The sequence below is a fragment of the Tenrec ecaudatus genome, chromosome 11 (assembly GCF_050624435.1).
Source record: "Tenrec ecaudatus isolate mTenEca1 chromosome 11, mTenEca1.hap1, whole genome shotgun sequence".
Taxonomy (NCBI): domain Eukaryota; kingdom Metazoa; phylum Chordata; class Mammalia; order Afrosoricida; family Tenrecidae; genus Tenrec; species Tenrec ecaudatus.
This window is the reverse complement of record NC_134540.1, coordinates 12604879-12613723: the sequence shown is the minus strand read 5'-3', so window position 1 is coordinate 12613723 and position 8845 is coordinate 12604879. Positions and strand designations below refer to the sequence as shown.

At 44.9% G+C, this 8845-nt stretch overlaps 1 pseudogene; it reads left to right on the top strand.

Moving 5' to 3' along the window:
- The first annotated feature begins 1228 nt into the window (after positions 1–1228).
- Positions 1229–1780, top strand: LOC142461651 (ferritin heavy chain pseudogene; annotated as a pseudogene).
- The last annotated feature ends 7065 nt before the right edge of the window (positions 1781–8845 follow it).

The following is an 8845-nucleotide window of genomic DNA, read 5'->3' as shown; positions in this document are numbered from 1 at the left end:
ACAGGAACGAAACTGTTGGCTATCCTTCTCTCCCATGATGTCACAGCAAGAGAAAATAAGATGGCAACTTCTATCCACACAGACTTTCAGTCAGTGGCCTTTGTCTCGCTAGAGATTTCGGGCCCAGAAATCACTGTTTGCAGAGGTGTCTTCATACTATTCAACTTGGGGAAATAGAAAGTTTCTGGATTCAGATGTATTTGCCCAAGAGATAGTTTAACCCAGAACCAGTTCCATTACCATGAACTCACAGTGACCCTTTATGGCAAAAAAAAAAAAAGAACAATGGATAAGAAATCAGAAAAACTGTCCCTATCCTCCCAGCCCCTGTGGACTCAGTGCTATGGCTTACCTCACTTTGCTAATGAAATAATCCTACCTTGCCTATTTAATAAGGGTCCCCGGTGAAGTAGCAGGTTAGGCATTGGGCAGCTCACTGCAAGGTCACCATTTCAAACCCACAAGCCACTCCATTTGCTCCTGTAAAAGGTTTATAGTCTGAGAAAGGAAAGGAGCAATTTGACTCTAACCTTCATGGTTGCTCGGAGTTGGCATCAGTTTGCTGGCAGTTAGGTTTGGTTTTTTCGTTTGTCACATTAATGGGACTGTTGTGAGACTCAAGTGAGAGGTTGACTAGCGAAATGCTTTGCATACTGTCAGGTGCTTAACAGATGGGAGTGACATCAGTCATCAAGACTGACAGCTAACCTATCTATTACCCAACCCTTGGTTCCGCCTTCTGTTCTCCCTCTGAGATTGCTATTGTTCGCTTAGCATCGTGCTCCTGTGGATGGGGGCGGAAAGTGGAGGTGCAGCTAAGAGTTGTTCCTCTTGCTGTGCCGGAAGGATTTGGGAACGGATCAAGGGGCAGGGGTGGAGTTGAAACTTTAGAAATCGGCCATTTCGTGGTGTCACGGGGCTCCTCTTTGCCTGGGGTGTCCGGAGACAGTTGGGTGGCGTGGGGCCTGGCTGGAGGCTGACAGAGGTGGAGAGGCTCTAGAGCCCGCGGGAGACACACCTGTGATGCTCGCCTCCTTGTTGGTTTGGAAACTGGTCTTCGAGAGCCAACAGGGTCTCCTCTAGTTTCAACTGTGTTGGACTAGAACGCGGCCCTCGCCCGCGCCCCGCACCGCACCACCTGCCCAACCCCCACCCGCTAAACGGCCACAACCCTAGCCAGCCCTCCGGCATCAGCACCCTCCTCCAACGACCCTCCCAGGCCCCCGCCATGACCGCGTCGCCCTCGCAGGTGCGCCAGCACTACAGCCAGGACGTGGAGACCGCCATCAACCGGCACATCAACCTGGAGCTCCACGCCTCCTACGTCTACCTGTCCATGGCTTTTTACTTCGACCGGGACGACGTGGCTCTGCAGAACTTTGCCAAATACTTCCTGCACCAGTCTCACGAGGAGAGGGGGCACGCCAAGAAACTGCTGAAGTTGCAGAACCAGCGTGGGGGCCGGATTTTGTTCCAGGATATCAGGAAACCAGACCTCCACCACTGGGAGAGCGGGCTCGCTGCCATGGAGTGCGCGCTGCACCTGGCGATGCGCATCAACCAGTCCCTGCTGCAGCTGCACCAGCTGGCCATGGTCAAGAAGGACTCCCATCTTTGCGACTTCATCGAGACCCATTACCTGGACGAGCAGGTGAAAGCCATCAAAGAGCTAGGCAACTACGTCGCCAACCTGCGCGGCATAGGGGCCCCGGATTCCGGCCTGGCCCACTATCTCTTTGACAAGCACACCCTAGGAGACAGCGACGAGGGAGAGAGCTAAGCGGCGACCCGGCCCTCCCCAGGTCACCAAGGCAGCGCATGCACGTTGGGTAGACATGTCCCATTTCTAGAAATTGTACCCAAGCATCCCCTTCGGTTCTTCCATTTGTACCATTCCTGCGGATAAAATCATTTGATCCCGCTTCCTCCACCCAGCCCATAATAAATTGTTGTTTTTAAGATGTTCCGTTAAAGTCTTTATCAGCTGGTCATTTTAGAGTGTGGGGGGCAATTCAATTAGAGGCAAGTCCATGACAGGAATGGTAAAGTTTGGGTGGTGAGGGTATAGAAGAAATACCCTCCCTCCCCTGCCACCCCCCTCCCCCGCCCATCACCACCACCACCACCAAATGGTTTATTTCACAATTTTCTTGAAGGCAGGCGCTGGTTTTGGCGTATGTCATGCAAGGTAATTCCCTCTATTACAACAGCAGTAGGAGCAAGAGCAAGCCGCCTTCAGGGCTCAAAGGTTTGGGTGGTGATTATCTCTCAGTAGGGATTAGACTGTGGCAGTCCACAGTGCTGCCCATGCAGAAGCCTACGGAGGCAAGGATAGACGTGCTTTCACAGCAAGGAGACCATCTCTTACCCTGTCAGAGAAGCACAGGAGAGTGGGTCTGGTTCTAGACCCTTTCCAAAGTCCTACCTTGGATGATTGTTGACTGGCACGAACCCATCTGGCGTTCCAGGAAGGTGACGTGAAAGTTGAGTGCTAAGACCAGCTTCTGTAATCTACCACTTGCCTGTCAGTGTGTCATGCTGTGGTGGCTTGTGTGTTGCTGTGACGCTGGAAGCGATGTCACTGGTACTTCAAATGCCAGCAGGGTCATCCAAGGTGAATAGGTTTCAGTGGAGCTTCCAGTCTAAGAGCAGACATACTGAGAAGGACTCAGCTCCTCGGGCACAGGAACAATTGTGAGGAGGGTGCAGGACCATGCAGTGTTTCCTTCTGTTGTGCACTGGGTTGTTATGGGTCTGAGGCGACTCTATGGCACCTAACAAGACCAACCAGCTTATACCTTTTTCCAGTGTACAGGGATCCCACCTGTTCAACAGTGGGACAAACTCTCACTAGCACCCGGAAGGCCAAAGTTCCCATCATTGAGTCTAGGGCCGAAAGCCACCCACTTCCCCTCGCAGTGGGAGATGTTTCTTATGCTTTAGTGCCAGCAAGTGTCTCGTCCAGAGCGTGATGATCTTGGCACCATGTTTAAGTACTCATCATTGCAGCCCTGCATTCCTCTCGCTCAGAAGTTGTCAAACTGGTTTGAAGAGGCAATTCCAGAATTGCTGGGGTAATTCCACACCAAGTTATTCTCCCTGAGGAGAAAGTGGGTGAAAGGTCTTGGGAAGCTCATTTGGTCCCACAACTACTGAGAGGCCAATTCCTGCTGATTTAAATTAGAACTCACGTAGCCTCATCCAGCCACTAGCAATCCAGAAGCTGGAAAACTTCAGGTCGAATGCCTGGATCTTTAACTTTTCTTTCCTTTGCTTTTTAGATCTTTTTACTGTTTGTTTCCTTAGTATATACAAGGTTAATTTAAAAAATACTACTACAAAAGAATAGTGCAATTTATTAAACAAAAGCTTCGGAATGTGAAGCTATTGTTTCTTGATGGAGCCTTCTTTGAGGTAGACTCACTTCTGAAAGCGGTTTCCCATCTCTCTAACCCTTCCCTCAAGAAGTCTGTGGCCTTGTACACCACATCAAAATGACTCTCTTGGCATCCTCAGGGAACTCATATTGTGTTCCTTTTCAATGTTTGCTGAATTTGGGGAACAAAAATAAGTCTGAAGGGGCAAGATCAGGGATGTAGGGTAGATGGAGTAAGCTTACCACTGTCAAGGGTACCAAATTCTTGTGACCCTTAAAGAAGAAGCATTGTCATGATGGGGGTGGGGGAGGGGGAGAAACAAAAAACATTTCTCAGAGCAAGTTTCCTTGCCTTTTCTCATTAATAACAGTTTTCTGGAAACTTCTTTATAATAATCCCTCATGATTGTTATTTTAGAAAGTCTCTCAAGAGTACTCGTTTGGAATCCCAAAATGCTATCACCAAGGCCTTCTGAACTGGCCTCAGAGTCTTGAAGTTAACTGGCCCTGGAAACCAGAGTTTTCATTGGACTGGAAGCAACCTAATGAGACTAAGACGAGTGTACCACGCAACTTGTTGGCAGTCACCCGCTGATCATAGAGCCAGGTTTAAACTTGGTTTTTAGATTAAGCCCATGCATGTAAGAACTAGAACACCAGGAGTGATATTTTTTTAGTTACCCTCACATTTGTGTCCTTTTTTCCCCTTTAAAACAATTTGAGTTTATCCCCTGTTTATTTGCTTATTACTCTGTATTCTCAACCTTTTAATTTTGCTTCTCCATTGTTCTTTTTATTTACTGGCGATAGGCATGTGCTTAGGGTATGTGTTTTCAAAGCAACCTGCCAACTTCTAGCAAGGTGGTAAATGAGGCAAACACTACTACACAAATCCTCCACAATAAAGACTCCAGAGACGGATACAGAAGGCAATCCCGGAACCCCGAGTTTCACAGGAAAGAATATTTAAGTAGACTGCATACTAGAGAAGAAGTTGAATAGCAGTGGCCAGGCCAGAGTGGAGGTAAACAAGTGAATTGTTGGGTAGCTTGACTCAGCGTAGTTGTCTTGAACTTCTTCAAGCAGCTTTTGTTCGAGACAGCAAGGTGAGAGCCTCCTTGTTCCTCACACATCCTTGGGATCAAAGTATAACCACCACCACCCACCCAACAGCCGGGGACACTCCCTAACCCTCAATAAATATGTGAAGAAACACTCAAGATCACTAGCCATTTGAGAGCTGCAAACCTCTCAAGGGCCATTGCTATTTTGGACATTCATGAACATCTCAGGAACAGATTTGACACATTGAACACAAATGATAGAAGACCTGGGGAGCTGTGGGAGGCAGAAAGAACATCATTCATGAAGAAAGCAAAAGGTCATAAAAAAGATAAGAAAGAAAAGATGGGATACCAGCTCACTCCAACATTAATAACAAGGTTCAAAAGGACAGATAACAACAAATACTTTCGAGATGCTCAGAGACTGCAACTGTGAAATGTTGCAATCCCTGTAGAAAGTAGTATGGTCCCTCCTCAAAAAGTTGAGACTAGAACTGTCACGCGACCCAATAATCCTTTTTCCTTGGCCTGGAGTAAAAAGCGCTGTGGTCCAGATATGTGTGCATACCCACATTCATCACAACACTACTTACCATGGCCAAAAGAAGGAACCTGCTTAAAAGAATAGAAATTTGGTATGTACACACAATGGAACACTGCACGATGTTCAAGAATAAGGAAGAATGTGTGAAATACCTCATAGCATGAATGAACCCAGAGGATATTATAGTGAGTGAAATTAGTCAAACACAAAAGGGTAAAGAGTCAAACCATGATTATGAAAAGTCAAGAATGGGTTTTCATGCTTCTAAAAAAATCTTTAATGGTTACCTTGGGTGGAAGGCAACAGGAGAAGGCATGGTTAAAGAGTAGGCAAGTAACTTGGGCAAAGGGGAAAGCAAAACACAGTAAGAGAAGGCTAGTGACAAATGATCGAAACAGGGTAAAACATTGGAAGAAGATGTGAAAGAGTTAAAAGCAATAGAGGCAAATACTGTTATATACACAATCCAGCAGCAGTGGGAAATCTACAAGTAAAGACTTGGATAGGCAAGCAGGCTGTATGCGTGTATTTACTTTTGTTGCAAAGATACCCATGGTGTGGTGCAACATATGGGGACAAAGTTATGAAAACTTAGACATAACCAAACATCAAAGGAGATCAGGACCATGATTTTTGGGGACACCATGTTAAACTTAGTGCTGCATCAAACTGAATACATCTGTGGGAACAGACCATGGAGGAGCTCAACATCAGCAGCTAAAATGAGTCCAGGGGCTGACTGTAGAACAGACCATCAATTGCTTATATGTATGCTGAGGTTGCAGTTGAAGCTGAAGAAAATTAAAAGACGTCCTCAAGAGCCAAAATACAACCTTTGATCGATTCCACCTGAATTTCATAAATATTTCAGGAACAGATTTGACATATTGAACACTAATGATAGAAGACCTGGGGAGTTGAGGGAGGCAGAAAGAACATCATTCGCGAAGAAAACAAAAAGTCATTAAAGAGATAAAGAAAGAAAAGATTAAAGGGGATGTCAGAAGAGACTATGAAACTTGCTCTTAATCATAAAGCGTCCAAGGAAAATGGATGAAATGATAGAGTCAAAGAGCTGAATAGAAAATTTCAAAGGGAAATTTGAAAAGAAAAAAGTCAAATATTAAAATGAAACATATTTGGTGCAAGGTGGAAAGAATACACAGAGTTTCTGCACCAAAAAGAACTAGTCAACATTCAACCATTTCAGGACGTAGCATAGGAGCAAGAACCAATAGTGCTGAAGGAAGTTCAAGCTGCACTGAAAACATTAGCCAAAAACAAGCTTATGGAAACCACTCATTCTTCTAAGGCAAGGCATCTGGAAGACAGCTACTTGGCCAACTGATTGGGAGAGGTCCCTATTTGTACCCATTCCAAACAGAGGTGACCCAACACAAGACTCAAATTATAGAACAATACAACTAATATCATATGCAAGTAAAATTTTGCTTAAGATCATTCAACAATGGTTGCAGTAGTACATTGACAGGGAGCTGCCAGAAGTTTAGTCCAGCTTCCGAAGGGGGCGTGGAAGAAGGGATATCATTGCTGGTGTCAGATAGATCTTGGCGGAAAGTAGAAAATACCATTAAGATGTTTATTTGTGCTTTATTGACTATGTCAAGGCATTCAACTCTGTGGATTACAAACAAGAAGCCTGGTAATTCCAGTACACTTCATTGTGCTCCTGTACACCTTGTAGATAGACCAGAGGCAGTTGTGCCAACAGAACATGGTTTAATATCAGGAGAAGTGTGTATCAGGGTTGTATCCTCTTACCATATTTATTCAATCTGTGTGCCGAACAAATAGAGAAGCTACATTCCCTGAAGAAGAATGTGGCATCAGGATTGGAGGAAGGCTTATTAACAGTCTTACTCAACTTGCTTGCCGAAAGTGAGGAGGAGGCAACTGAAATCCTCACAACTGGACCAATAGAGAATATCAAGATAAATGGAGAAAATATTGAAGTTGTAAGGGATTTTGTCTTGCTTGGATCCACAATCGACGCTCATGGAAGCAGCCAGCAAGAGATCAAATGTTACATTGCATTGGGTAATTCTGCTTCACAAGACTTCTTTACAGTGTTGAAAAGAAGGAAGACATTCTGAGGACTAAGGTGTGCCTGACCCAAGCCATCGTATTTTTAATGGCCTCATATGCATGTGAAGGTTGGACATGGAATAAGGAAGACTAAAGAAGAATCAATGCATTTGAATTATGGTGCTGGAGAAGAATATTGTAAGTACTATAGACTGCCAAAAAAACAAAAAACCCCAACAAATCAAACTCACTATCATCAAGTCAATGCTGACTCATAGCCACCCCTAGTGGGTTTCCAAGATTGTAACTGTTTTCTCGAGTAGAAACTCCAGTTTTTCTCCCACGGAGCTGCCAGTGTTTTTGAACTGCTGACCATGCAGATCACAGCCCAATGCACAACCACTATACCATCAGGGCTCCTTTAGACTATTGAAAAGGACAAAGAAATCTGTTTTGGAAAAAGTAAGGCCAGAGTGCTCCTTTGAGGCAAGGATGGAGAGACTTTACTTTATATACTTTGGATATGTTGTCAAGAGAGACCAATCCCTGGAAAAGGATATCATCCTTGGTAAAGTAGAGAAGCAGCGAAAAAGAGAACGGCCCTTGACGAGATGGATTGACACAGTGGCTGAAACAATGGGCTCAAGCATAGGAACAATTGTAAGGATGGTGCAGGACCAGGAAATGTTTAGTTTAGTTGTGCATAGTGTTACTATGGGCTGGAACAGACTCGATGGTAGCTAACAACAACAACAAGTGAAACTGGCATAAAGTGGCATAACAAAGACAATGGTCTATATCCTAATTTGGGGAGTACTGACTGGGGTCGTAAAGCTCGTGAGCAGCCACCCAATGTGTAACTATTGGACCCTTCTCTTCCAGAGGAAAGAAGAGTGATGAAGATCACAAGACATTTGGATAAAATCCGTTCACTGAAAGAGTGAACTACACAAATACCAGTCTCCACAACTCACATACCAGATGAACTACGTGTTAATCCAGGTAGACTACAGAAACAAATCGATAGAAACTCATATGTATATAAAAGAGAATTGTATATAAAGGGTAATTGTACATTAAGAAAGCATCTTAGCCCATAAGTCCAATACCAATCTATAAAGTCCTCTTCAGACTCACGAAACATATGCAATGACACTGAATGCGGGATGATCACAAGCCAGTGGGTAGAAAGTCTTTGGACCCAGTAGTGTTGTAAGCGTCTCAGCGCTGGCAGGGGTCTCTACGTGGCTTCTCTGGCTTCAGCGGTCTGGTTGCATCCGGGTAGGTCCATGTGGTTTCTCCAGCTCAGGGCACTAGCATAGTTTCATGTGTCTTGTCAGCTAGAATGTCTCCCAGGGAGTGAACAGAGAGAAAAATGTGTCTTCTGTCTTTAAGGAGTAATTACCAGAGTTCCCAGAGTTCTCAGGAGAAGGCCATGCCCACAGAAGCCTCATTGGCTATGACCCTATTAATAGACTAGACTCCACCCTTTCCCTCTTAATCCTCTGAAGTCTCAAATTGACACCAGATTATGTAACTACCACAAACTAGAAGGTGCTTGGGTACCATTATCAATGCTCTGAAAAGGATCATAATAGAAGGTCTTAGAAAGAGGGGTAGAGGGTGTGGGAGGCCTGGTAGGGCATGGTCAAGGGTACTGTAACAAAGAAGAATTGCTGAAACCCAGGTGGGGACTGAGCATGATAGTGGGACAGGAGGAAAGTCAAGGGAAATAGAGGAAATAACTGGTAGGCAAAGGGCATTTATAGAGGTTTAGATAAAGACATGTACATATGCAAATATATTTATATATGA